Source organism: Lissotriton helveticus, chromosome 1_2 (assembly GCF_964261635.1).
Source record: "Lissotriton helveticus chromosome 1_2, aLisHel1.1, whole genome shotgun sequence".
In the NCBI taxonomy this organism is placed as follows: domain Eukaryota; kingdom Metazoa; phylum Chordata; class Amphibia; order Caudata; family Salamandridae; genus Lissotriton; species Lissotriton helveticus.
The window spans coordinates 340113312-340127687 of NC_136058.1; the positions used below are offsets into that span (position 1 = coordinate 340113312).

Here is a 14376-nt window from a genome sequence, read left to right on the forward strand (position 1 = left end):
CTAACATTGTAAAATATATCTGTCATTATCCTGGCCTATTCCGATTGAGAAAAAAGGTTGAATTCACAGATGGACAAAATGCTTACTGATGTGTTAACTGAAATTCAGAATATGCTCTGAATATTTCAATATGCACAGGCGTACCATCAAAAACACTTTACATCTGCATTCTCTTGGAAAATGAGATGAAGCAGTGGTGAATCCTAGGCTGCTGTTCCACTCGATTGGCACAATTTACAAGTAGAATGACTGCTTTTGGTTAGTAGTGACCCCTGGTGGCTAATAGTTATAAGCTGCAAATGATAAAGTGAGCTGATTATATATATATATATATATATATAGATATATATAAATATATATATTGATAGTTAGAAAGATAGCCAGATAGACAGATCGATAGATAGATATTTATTTCAATGAAATAATTTCTTAATAAAACTGATTGTTTTTGGCTAGGAATTTCTGTATTGTAATATTTAGGAAAAAAGATTACTTGTCCTAACCAAAAGCAGCAAATTTGCCTATTACAATACTGTGAATTGATCGAGGGTATGCCTTAACCCCAAGGAGGTGAGCACTGTTTAACTGATGCCAATAAGTCCTCGTTAGTATAGTGGTCAGTATCCCCGCCTGTCACGCAGGAGACCGGGGATCAATTCCCCGACGGGGAGGCAATTCCTTTTATTCACACAATTAAATAAAATGATGCACTTTCTAACATTGTAAAATATATCTGTCATTATCCTTGCCTATTCCGATTGAGAAAAAAGGTTGAATTCACAGATGGACAAAATGCTTACTGATGTGTTAACTGAAATTCAGAATATGCTCTGAATATTTCAATATGCACAGGCGTACCATCAAAAACACTTGACATCTGCATTCTCTTGGAAAATGAGATGAAGCAGTGGTGAATCCTAGGCTGCTGTCCCACTCGATTGGCACAATTTACAAGTAGAATGACTGCTTTTGGTTAGTAGTGACCCCTGGTGGCTAATAGTTATAAGCTGCAAATGATAAAGTGAGCTGATTATATATATATATATATAGATATATATAAATATATATATTGATAGTTAGAAAGATAGCCAGATAGACAGATCGATAGATAGATATTTATTTCAATGAAATAATTTCTTGATAAAACTGATTGTTTTTGGCTAGGAATTTCTGTATTGTAATATTTAGGAAAAAAGATTACTTGTCCTAACCAAAAGCAGCAAATCTGCCTATTACAATACTGTGAATTGATCGAGGGTATGCCTTAACCCCAAGGAGGTGAGCACTGTTTAACTGATGCCAATAAGTCCTCGTTAGTATAGTGGTCAGTATCCCCGCCTGTCACGCAGGAGACCGGGGATCAATTCCCCGACGGGGAGGCAATTCCTTTTATTCACACAATTAAATAAAATGATGCACTTTCTAACATTGTAAAATATATCTGTCATTATCCTTGCCTATTCCGATTGAGAAAAAAGGTTGAATTCACAGATGGACAAAATGCTTACTGATGTGTTAACTGAAATTCAGAATATGCTCTGAATATTTCAATATGCACAGGCGTACCATCAAAAACACTTGACATCTGCATTCTCTTGGAAAATGAGATGAAGCAGTGGTGAATCCTAGGCTGCTGTCCCACTCGATTGGCACAATTTACAAGTAGAATGACTGCTTTTGGTTAGTAGTGACCCCTGGTGGCTAATAGTTATAAGCTGCAAATGATAAAGTGAGCTGATTATATATATATATATATATAGATATATATAAATATATATATTGATAGTTAGAAAGATAGCCAGATAGACAGATCGATAGATAGATATTTATTTCAATGAAATAATTTCTTGATAAAACTGATTGTTTTTGGCTAAGAATTTCTGTATTGTAATATTTAGGAAAAAAGATTACTTGTCCTAACCAAAAGCAGCAAATCTGCCTATTACAATACTGTGAATTGATCGAGGGTATGCCTTAACCCCAAGGAGGTGAGCACTGTTTAACTGATGCCAATAAGTCCTCGTTAGTATAGTGGTCAGTATCCCTGCCTGTCACGCGGGAGACCGGGGTTCAATTCCCCGACGGGGAGGCGATTCTTTTATTCACGCAATTAAATAAAATGATGCACTTTCTAACATTGTAAAATATATCTGTCATTATCCTTGCCTATTCTGATTGAGAAAAATGGTTGAATTCACTGATGGCCAAAATGCTTACTGATGTGTTAACTGAAATTCAGAATATGCTCTGAATATTTCAATATGCACAGGCGTACCATCAAAAACACTTTACATCTGCATTCTCTTGGAAAATGAGATGAAGCAGTGGTGAATCCTAGGCTGCTGTTCCACTCGATTGGCACAATTTACAAGTAGAATGACTGCTTTTGGTTAGTAGTGACCCCTGGTGGCTAATAGTTATAAGCTGCAAATGGTAAAGTGAGCTGATTATATATATATATATAGATATATATAAATATATATATTGATAGTTAGAAAGATAGCCAGATAGACAGATCGATAGATAGATATTTATTTCAATGAAATAATTTCTTGATAAAACTGATTGTTTTTGGCTAAGAATTTCTGTATTGTAATATTTAGGAAAAAAGATTACTTGTCCTAACCAAAAGCAGCAAATCTGCCTATTACAATACTGTGAATTGATCGAGGGTATGCCTTAACCCCAAGGAGGTGAGCACTGTTTAACTGATGCCAATAAGTCCTCGTTAGTATAGTGGTCAGTATCCCCGCCTGTCACGCAGGAGACCGGGGATCAATTCCCCGACGGGGAGGCAATTCCTTTTATTCACACAATTAAATAAAATGATGCACTTTCTAACATTGTAAAATATATCTGTCATTATCCTTGCCTATTCCGATTGAGAAAAAAGGTTGAATTCACAGATGGACAAAATGCTTACTGATGTGTTAACTGAAATTCAGACTATGCTCTGAATATTTCAATATGCACAGGCGTACCATCAAAAACACTTTACATCTGCATTCTCTTGGAAAATGAGATGAAGCAGTGGTGAATCCTAGGCTGCTGTTCCACTCGATTGGCACAATTTACAAGTAGAATGACTGCTTTTGGTTAGTAGTGACCCCTGGTGGCTAATAGTTATAAGCTGCAAATGATAAAGTGAGCTGATTATATATATATATATATAGATATATATAAATATATATATTGATAGTTAGAAAGATAGCCAGATAGACAGATCGATAGATAGATATTTATTTCAATGAAATAATTTCTTGATAAAACTGATTGTTTTTGGCTAGGAATTTCTGTATTGTAATATTTAGGAAAAAAGATTACTTGTCCTAACCAAAAGCAGCAAATCTGCCTATTACAATACTGTGAATTGATCGAGGGTATGCCTTAACCCCAAGGAGGTGAGCACTGTTTAACTGATGCCAATAAGTCCTCGTTAGTATAGTGGTCAGTATCCCCGCCTGTCACGCAGGAGACCGGGGATCAATTCCCCGACGGGGAGGCAATTCCTTTTATTCACACAATTAAATAAAATGATGCACTTTCTAACATTGTAAAATATATCTGTCATTATCCTTGCCTATTCCGATTGAGAAAAAAGGTTGAATTCACAGATGGACAAAATGCTTACTGATGTGTTAACTGAAATTCAGAATATGCTCTGAATATTTCAATATGCACAGGCGTACCATCAAAAACACTTGACATCTGCATTCTCTTGGAAAATGAGATGAAGCAGTGGTGAATCCTAGGCTGCTGTTCCACTCGATTGGCACAATTTACAAGTAGAATGACTGCTTTTGGTTAGTAGTGACCCCTGGTGGCTAATAGTTATAAGCTGCAAATGGTAAAGTGAGCTGATTATATATATATATATAGATATATATAAATATATATATTGATAGTTAGAAAGATAGCCAGATAGACAGATCGATAGATAGATATTTATTTCAATGAAATAATTTCTTGATAAAACTGATTGTTTTTGGCTAAGAATTTCTGTATTGTAATATTTAGGAAAAAAGATTACTTGTCCTAACCAAAAGCAGCAAATCTGCCTATTACAATACTGTGAATTGATCGAGGGTATGCCTTAACCCCAAGGAGGTGAGCACTGTTTAACTGATGCCAATAAGTCCTCGTTAGTATAGTGGTCAGTATCCCCGCCTGTCACGCAGGAGACCGGGGATCAATTCCCCGACGGGGAGGCAATTCCTTTTATTCACACAATTAAATAAAATGATGCACTTTCTAACATTGTAAAATATATCTGTCATTATCCTTGCCTATTCCGATTGAGAAAAAAGGTTGAATTCACAGATGGACAAAATGCTTACTGATGTGTTAACTGAAATTCAGAATATGCTCTGAATATTTCAATATGCACAGGCGTACCATCAAAAACACTTGACATCTGCATTCTCTTGGAAAATGAGATGAAGCAGTGGTGAATCCTAGGCTGCTGTTCCACTCGATTGGCACAATTTACAAGTAGAATGACTGCTTTTGGTTAGTAGTGACCCCTGGTGGCTAATAGTTATAAGCTGCAAATGGTAAAGTGAGCTGATTATATATATATATATAGATATATATAAATATATATATTGATAGTTAGAAAGATAGCCAGATAGACAGATCGATAGATAGATATTTATTTCAATGAAATAATTTCTTGATAAAACTGATTGTTTTTGGCTAAGAATTTCTGTATTGTAATATTTAGGAAAAAAGATTACTTGTCCTAACCAAAAGCAGCAAATCTGCCTATTACAATACTGTGAATTGATCGAGGGTATGCCTTAACCCCAAGGAGGTGAGCACTGTTTAACTGATGCCGATAAGTCCTCGTTAGTATATTGGTCAGTATCCCCGCCTGTCACGCAGGAGACCGGGGATCAATTCCCCGACGTGGAGGCAATTCCTTTTATTCACACAATTAAATAAAATGATGCACTTTCTAACATTGTAAAATATATCTGTCATTATCCTTGCCTATTCCGATTGAGAAAAAAGGTTGAATTCACAGATGGACAAAATGCTTACTGATGTGTTAACTGAAATTCAGAATATGCTCTGAATATTTCAATATGCACAGGCGTACCATCAAAAACACTTGACATCTGCATTCTCTTGGAAAATGAGATGAAGCAGTGGTGAATCCTAGGCTGCTGTCCCACTCGATTGGCACAATTTACAAGTAGAATGACTGCTTTTGGTTAGTAGTGACCCCTGGTGGCTAATAGTTATAAGCTGCAAATGATAAAGTGAGCTGATTATATATATATATATATAGATATATATAAATATATATATTGATAGTTAGAAAGATAGCCAGATAGACAGATCGATAGATAGATATTTATTTCAATGAAATAATTTCTTGATAAAACTGATTGTTTTTGGCTAAGAATTTCTGTATTGTAATATTTAGGAAAAAAGATTACTTGTCCTAACCAAAAGCAGCAAATCTGCCTATTACAATACTGTGAATTGATCGAGGGTATGCCTTAACCCCAAGGAGGTGAGCACTGTTTAACTGATGCCAATAAGTCCTCGTTAGTATAGTGGTCAGTATCCCCGCCTGTCACGCAGGAGACCGGGGATCAATTCCCCGACGGGGAGGCAATTCCTTTTATTCACACAATTAAATAAAATGATGCACTTTCTAACATTGTAAAATATATCTGTCATTATCCTTGCCTATTCCGATTGAGAAAAAAGGTTGAATTCACAGATGGACAAAATGCTTACTGATGTGTTAACTGAAATTCAGAATATGCTCTGAATATTTCAATATGCACAGGCGTACCATCAAAAACACTTGACATCTGCATTCTCTTGGAAAATGAGATGAAGCAGTGGTGAATCCTAGGCTGCTGTCCCACTCGATTGGCACAATTTACAAGTAGAATGACTGCTTTTGGTTAGTAGTGACCCCTGGTGGCTAATAGTTATAAGCTGCAAATGATAAAGTGAGCTGATTATATATATATATATATAGATATATATAAATATATATATTGATAGTTAGAAAGATAGCCAGATAGACAGATCGATAGATAGATATTTATTTCAATGAAATAATTTCTTGATAAAACTGATTGTTTTTGGCTAGGAATTTCTGTATTGTAATATTTAGGAAAAAAGATTACTTGTCCTAACCAAAAGCAGCAAATCTGCCTATTACAATACTGTGAATTGATCGAGGGTATGCCTTAACCCCAAGGAGGTGAGCACTGTTTAACTGATGCCAATAAGTCCTCGTTAGTATAGTGGTCAGTATCCCCGCCTGTCACGCAGGAGACCGGGGATCAATTCCCCGACGGGGAGGCAATTCCTTTTATTCACACAATTAAATAAAATGATGCACTTTCTAACATTGTAAAATATATCTGTCATTATCCTTGCCTATTCCGATTGAGAAAAAAGGTTGAATTCACAGATGGACAAAATGCTTACTGATGTGTTAACTGAAATTCAGAATATGCTCTGAATATTTCAATATGCACAGGCGTACCATCAAAAACACTTGACATCTGCATTCTCTTGGAAAATGAGATGAAGCAGTGGTGAATCCTAGGCTGCTGTCCCACTCGATTGGCACAATTTACAAGTAGAATGACTGCTTTTGGTTAGTAGTGACCCCTGGTGGCTAATAGTTATAAGCTGCAAATGATAAAGTGAGCTGATTATATATATATATATATAGATATATATAAATATATATATTGATAGTTAGAAAGATAGCCAGATAGACAGATCGATAGATAGATATTTATTTCAATGAAATAATTTCTTGATAAAACTGATTGTTTTTGGCTAAGAATTTCTGTATTGTAATATTTAGGAAAAAAGATTACTTGTCCTAACCAAAAGCAGCAAATCTGCCTATTACAATACTGTGAATTGATCGAGGGTATGCCTTAACCCCAAGGAGGTGAGCACTGTTTAACTGATGCCAATAAGTCCTCGTTAGTATAGTGGTCAGTATCCCCGCCTGTCACGCGGGAGACCGGGGTTCAATTCCCCGACGGGGAGGCGATTCTTTTATTCACGCAATTAAATAAAATGATGCACTTTCTAACATTGTAAAATATATCTGTCATTATCCTTGCCTATTCTGATTGAGAAAAATGGTTGAATTCACTGATGGCCAAAATGCTTACTGATGTGTTAACTGAAATTCAGAATATGCTCTGAATATTTCAATATGCACAGGCGTACCATCAAAAACACTTTACATCTGCATTCTCTTGGAAAATGAGATGAAGCAGTGGTGAATCCTAGGCTGCTGTTCCACTCGATTGGCACAATTTACAAGTAGAATGACTGCTTTTGGTTAGTAGTGACCCCTGGTGGCTAATAGTTATAAGCTGCAAATGGTAAAGTGAGCTGATTATATATATATATATAGATATATATAAATATATATATTGATAGTTAGAAAGATAGCCAGATAGACAGATCGATAGATAGATATTTATTTCAATGAAATAATTTATTGATAAAACTGATTGTTTTTGGCTAAGAATTTCTGTATTGTAATATTTAGGAAAAAAGATTACTTGTCCTAACCAAAAGCAGCAAATCTGCCTATTACAATACTGTGAATTGATCGAGGGTATGCCTTAACCCCAAGGAGGTGAGCACTGTTTAACTGATGCCAATAAGTCCTCGTTAGTATAGTGGTCAGTATCCCCGCCTGTCACGCAGGAGACCGGGGCTCAATTCCCCGACGGGGAGGCAATTCCTTTTATTCACACAATTAAATAAAATGATGCACTTTCTAACATTGTAAAATATATCTGTCATTATCCTGGCCTATTCCGATTGAGAAAAAAGGTTGAATTCACAGATGGACAAAATGCTTACTGATGTGTTAACTGAAATTCAGAATATGCTCTGAATATTTCAATATGCACAGGCGTACCATCAAAAACACTTTACATCTGCATTCTCTTGGAAAATGAGATGAAGCAGTGGTGAATCCTAGGCTGCTGTTCCACTCGATTGGCACAATTTACAAGTAGAATGACTGCTTTTGGTTAGTAGTGACCCCTGGTGGCTAATAGTTATAAGCTGCAAATGATAAAGTGAGCTGATTATATATATATATATATATATATAGATATATATAAATATATATATTGATAGTTAGAAAGATAGCCAGATAGACAGATCGATAGATAGATATTTATTTCAATGAAATAATTTCTTGATAAAACTGATTGTTTTTGGCTAGGAATTTCTGTATTGTAATATTTAGGAAAAAAGATTACTTGTCCTAACCAAAAGCAGCAAATTTGCCTATTACAATACTGTGAATTGATCGAGGGTATGCCTTAACCCCAAGGAGGTGAGCACTGTTTAACTGATGCCAATAAGTCCTCGTTAGTATAGTGGTCAGTATCCCCGCCTGTCACGCAGGAGACCGGGGATCAATTCCCCGACGGGGAGGCAATTCCTTTTATTCACACAATTAAATAAAATGATGCACTTTCTAACATTGTAAAATATATCTGTCATTATCCTTGCCTATTCCGATTGAGAAAAAAGGTTGAATTCACAGATGGACAAAATGCTTACTGATGTGTTAACTGAAATTCAGAATATGCTCTGAATATTTCAATATGCACAGGCGTACCATCAAAAACACTTGACATCTGCATTCTCTTGGAAAATGAGATGAAGCAGTGGTGAATCCTAGGCTGCTGTCCCACTCGATTGGCACAATTTACAAGTAGAATGACTGCTTTTGGTTAGTAGTGACCCCTGGTGGCTAATAGTTATAAGCTGCAAATGATAAAGTGAGCTGATTATATATATATATATATAGATATATATAAATATATATATTGATAGTTAGAAAGATAGCCAGATAGACAGATCGATAGATAGATATTTATTTCAATGAAATAATTTCTTGATAAAACTGATTGTTTTTGGCTAGGAATTTCTGTATTGTAATATTTAGGAAAAAAGATTACTTGTCCTAACCAAAAGCAGCAAATCTGCCTATTACAATACTGTGAATTGATCGAGGGTATGCCTTAACCCCAAGGAGGTGAGCACTGTTTAACTGATGCCAATAAGTCCTCGTTAGTATAGTGGTCAGTATCCCCGCCTGTCACGCAGGAGACCGGGGATCAATTCCCCGACGGGGAGGCAATTCCTTTTATTCACACAATTAAATAAAATGATGCACTTTCTAACATTGTAAAATATATCTGTCATTATCCTTGCCTATTCCGATTGAGAAAAAAGGTTGAATTCACAGATGGACAAAATGCTTACTGATGTGTTAACTGAAATTCAGAATATGCTCTGAATATTTCAATATGCACAGGCGTACCATCAAAAACACTTGACATCTGCATTCTCTTGGAAAATGAGATGAAGCAGTGGTGAATCCTAGGCTGCTGTCCCACTCGATTGGCACAATTTACAAGTAGAATGACTGCTTTTGGTTAGTAGTGACCCCTGGTGGCTAATAGTTATAAGCTGCAAATGATAAAGTGAGCTGATTATATATATATATATATATAGATATATATAAATATATATATTGATAGTTAGAAAGATAGCCAGATAGACAGATCGATAGATAGATATTTATTTCAATGAAATAATTTCTTGATAAAACTGATTGTTTTTGGCTAAGAATTTCTGTATTGTAATATTTAGGAAAAAAGATTACTTGTCCTAACCAAAAGCAGCAAATCTGCCTATTACAATACTGTGAATTGATCGAGGGTATGCCTTAACCCCAAGGAGGTGAGCACTGTTTAACTGATGCCAATAAGTCCTCGTTAGTATAGTGGTCAGTATCCCCGCCTGTCACGCAGGAGACCGGGGATCAATTCCCCGACGGGGAGGCAATTCCTTTTATTCACACAATTAAATAAAATGATGCACTTTCTAACATTGTAAAATATATCTGTCATTATCCTTGCCTATTCCGATTGAGAAAAAAGGTTGAATTCACAGATGGACAAAATGCTTACTGATGTGTTAACTGAAATTCAGAATATGCTCTGAATATTTCAATATGCACAGGCGTACCATCAAAAACACTTGACATCTGCATTCTCTTGGAAAATGAGATGAAGCAGTGGTGAATCCTAGGCTGCTGTCCCACTCGATTGGCACAATTTACAAGTAGAATGACTGCTTTTGGTTAGTAGTGACCCCTGGTGGCTAATAGTTATAAGCTGCAAATGATAAAGTGAGCTGATTATATATATATATATATATATAAATATATATATTGATAGTTAGAAAGATAGCCAGATAGACAGATCGATAGATAGATATTTATTTCAATGAAATAATTTCTTGATAAAACTGATTGTTTTTGGCTAGGAATTTCTGTATTGTAATATTTAGGAAAAAAGATTACTTGTCCTAACCAAAAGCAGCAAATCTGCCTATTACAATACTGTGAATTGATCGAGGGTATGCCTTAACCCCAAGGAGGTGAGCACTGTTTAACTGATGCCAATAAGTCCTCGTTAGTATAGTGGTCAGTATCCCCGCCTGTCACGCGGGAGACCGGGGTTCAATTCCCCGACGGGGAGGCGATTCCTTTTATTCACACAATTAAATAAAATGATGCACTTTCTAACATTGTAAAATATATCTGTCATTATCCTTGCCTATTCCGATTGAGAAAAAAGGTTGAATTCACTGATGGACAAAATGCTTACTGATGTGTTAACTGAAATTCAGAATATGCTCTGAATATTTCAATATGCACAGGCGTACCATCAAAAACACTTTACATCTGCATTCTCTTGGAAAATGAGATGAAGCAGTGGTGAATCCTAGGCTGCTGTTCCACTCGATTGGCACAATTTACAAGTAGAATGACTGCTTTTGGTTAGTAGTGACCCCTGGTGGCTAATAGTTATAAGCTGCAAATGGTAAAGTGAGCTGATTATATATATATATATAGATATATATAAATATATATATTGATAGTTAGAAAGATAGCCAGATAGACAGATCGATAGATAGATATTTATTTCAATGAAATAATTTCTTGATAAAACTGATTGTTTTTGGCTAAGAATTTCTGTATTGTAATATTTAGGAAAAAAGATTACTTGTCCTAACCAAAAGCAGCAAATCTGCCTATTACAATACTGTGAATTGATCGAGGGTATGCCTTAACCCCAAGGAGGTGAGCACTGTTTAACTGATGCCAATAAGTCCTCGTTAGTATAGTGGTCAGTATCCCCGCCTGTCACGCAGGAGACCGGGGATCAATTCCCCGACGGGGATGCAATTCCTTTTATTCACACAATTAAATAAAATGATGCACTTTCTAACATTGTAAAATATATCTGTCATTATCCTTGCCTATTCCGATTGAGAAAAAAGGTTGAATTCACAGATGGACAAAATGCTTACTGATGTGTTAACTGAAATTCAGAATATGCTCTGAATATTTCAATATGCACAGGCGTACCATCAAAAACACTTTACATCTGCATTCTCTTGGAAAATGAGATGAAGCAGTGGTGAATCCTAGGCTGCTGTTCCACTCGATTGGCACAATTTACAAGTAGAATGACTGCTTTTGGTTAGTAGTGACCCCTGGTGGCTAATAGTTATAAGCTGCAAATGATAAAGTGAGCTGATTATATATATATATATATAGATATATATAAATATATATATTGATAGTTAGAAAGATAGCCAGATAGACAGATCGATAGATAGATATTTATTTCAATGAAATAATTTCTTGATAAAACTGATTGTTTTTGGCTAGGAATTTCTGTATTGTAATATTTAGGAAAAAAGATTACTTGTCCTAACCAAAAGCAGCAAATCTGCCTATTACAATACTGTGAATTGATCGAGGGTATGCCTTAACCCCAAGGAGGTGAGCACTGTTTAACTGATGCCAATAAGTCCTCGTTAGTATAGTGGTCAGTATCCCCGCCTGTCACGCGGGAGACCGGGGTTCAATTCCCCGACGGGGAGGCGATTCTTTTATTCACGCAATTAAATAAAATGATGCACTTTCTAACATTGTAAAATATATCTGTCATTATCCTTGCCTATTCTGATTGAGAAAAATGGTTGAATTCACTGATGGCCAAAATGCTTACTGATGTGTTAACTGAAATTCAGAATATGCTCTGAATATTTCAATATGCACAGGCGTACCATCAAAAACACTTTACATCTGCATTCTCTTGGAAAATGAGATGAAGCAGTGGTGAATCCTAGGCTGCTGTTCCACTCGATTGGCACAATTTACAAGTAGAATGACTGCTTTTGTTTAGTAGTGACCCCTGTTGGCTAATAGTTATAAGCTGCAAATGGTAAAGTGAGCTGATTATATATATATATATAGATATATATAAATATATATATTGATAGTTAGAAAGATAGCCAGATAGACAGATCGATAGATAGATATTTATTTCAATGAAATAATTTCTTGATAAAACTGATTGTTTTTGGCTAAGAATTTCTGTATTGTAATATTTAGGAAAAAAGATTACTTGTCCTAACCAAAAGCAGCAAATCTGCCTATTACAATACTGTGAATTGATCGAGGGTATGCCTTAACCCCAAGGAGGTGAGCACTGTTTAACTGATGCCAATAAGTCCTCGTTAGTATAGTGGTCAGTATCCCCGCCTGTCACGCAGGAGACCGGGGATCAATTCCCCGACGGGGAGGCAATTCCTTTTATTCACACAATTAAATAAAATGATGCACTTTCTAACATTGTAAAATATATCTGTCATTATCCTTGCCTATTCCGATTGAGAAAAAAGGTTGAATTCACAGATGGACAAAATGCTTACTGATGTGTTAACTGAAATTCAGAATATGCTCTGAATATTTCAATATGCACAGGCGTACCATCAAAAACACTTGACATCTGCATTCTCTTGGAAAATGAGATGAAGCAGTGGTGAATCCTAGGCTGCTGTCCCACTCGATTGGCACAATTTACAAGTAGAATGACTGCTTTTGGTTAGTAGTGACCCCTGGTGGCTAATAGTTATAAGCTGCAAATGATAAAGTGAGCTGATTATATATATATATATATAGATATATATAAATATATATATTGATAGTTAGAAAGATAGCCAGATAGACAGATCGATAGATAGATATTTATTTCAATGAAATAATTTCTTGATAAAACTGATTGTTTTTGGCTAAGAATTTCTGTATTGTAATATTTAGGAAAAAAGATTACTTGTCCTAACCAAAAGCAGCAAATCTGCCTATTACAATACTGTGAATTGATCGAGGGTATGCCTTAACCCCAAGGAGGTGAGCACTGTTTAACTGATGCCAATAAGTCCTCGTTAGTATAGTGGTCAGTATCCCCGCCTGTCACGCGGGAGACCGGGGTTCAATTCCCCGACGGGGAGGCGATTCTTTTATTCACGCAATTAAATAAAATGATGCACTTTCTAACATTGTAAAATATATCTGTCATTATCCTTGCCTATTCTGATTGAGAAAAATGGTTGAATTCACTGATGGCCAAAATGCTTACTGATGTGTTAACTGAAATTCAGAATATGCTCTGAATATTTCAATATGCACAGGCGTACCATCAAAAACACTTTACATCTGCATTCTCTTGGAAAATGAGATGAAGCAGTGGTGAATCCTAGGCTGCTGTTCCACTCGATTGGCACAATTTACAAGTAGAATGACTGCTTTTGGTTAGTAGTGACCCCTGGTGGCTAATAGTTATAAGCTGCAAATGGTAAAGTGAGCTGATTATATATATATATATAGATATATATAAATATATATATTGATAGTTAGAAAGATAGCCAGATAGACAGATCGATAGATAGATATTTATTTCAATGAAATAATTTATTGATAAAACTGATTGTTTTTGGCTAAGAATTTCTGTATTGTAATATTTAGGAAAAAAGATTACTTGTCCTAACCAAAAGCAGCAAATCTGCCTATTACAATACTGTGAATTGATCGAGGGTATGCCTTAACCCCAAGGAGGTGAGCACTGTTTAACTGATGCCAATAAGTCCTCGTTAGTATAGTGGTCAGTATCCCCGCCTGTCACGCAGGAGACCGGGGCTCAATTCCCCGACGGGGAGGCAATTCCTTTTATTCACACAATTAAATAAAATGATGCACTTTCTAACATTGTAAAATATATCTGTCATTATCCTGGCCTATTCCGATTGAGAAAAAAGGTTGAATTCACAGATGGACAAAATGCTTACTGATGTGTTAACTGAAATTCAGAATATGCTCTGAATATTTCAATATGCACAGGCGTACCATCAAAAACACTTTACATCTGCATTCTCTTGGAAAATGAGATGAAGCAGTGGTGAATCCTAGGCTGCTGTTCCACTCGA

General features: G+C 35.8%; 5 non-coding genes across 5 annotated transcripts; all 5 read left to right on the forward strand.

Moving 5' to 3' along the window:
• Positions 1-2017: 2017 nt before the first annotated feature.
• TRNAD-GUC (transfer RNA aspartic acid (anticodon GUC)) lies at positions 2018-2089 on the forward strand. Its single transcript has one exon. It is a non-coding gene; the product is annotated as a tRNA-Asp (tRNA).
• Positions 2090-6966: 4877 nt separating this feature from the next.
• On the forward strand, positions 6967-7038 carry TRNAD-GUC (transfer RNA aspartic acid (anticodon GUC)). Its single transcript has one exon. It is a non-coding gene; the product is annotated as a tRNA-Asp (tRNA).
• A 3467-nt stretch (positions 7039-10505) lies between these two features.
• Positions 10506-10577, forward strand: TRNAD-GUC (transfer RNA aspartic acid (anticodon GUC)). The gene has a single exon. It is a non-coding gene; the product is annotated as a tRNA-Asp (tRNA).
• Positions 10578-11919: 1342 nt separating this feature from the next.
• On the forward strand, positions 11920-11991 carry TRNAD-GUC (transfer RNA aspartic acid (anticodon GUC)). The gene has a single exon. It is a non-coding gene; the product is annotated as a tRNA-Asp (tRNA).
• A 1341-nt stretch (positions 11992-13332) lies between these two features.
• Positions 13333-13404, forward strand: TRNAD-GUC (transfer RNA aspartic acid (anticodon GUC)). Its single transcript has one exon. It is a non-coding gene; the product is annotated as a tRNA-Asp (tRNA).
• The last annotated feature ends 972 nt before the right edge of the window (positions 13405-14376 follow it).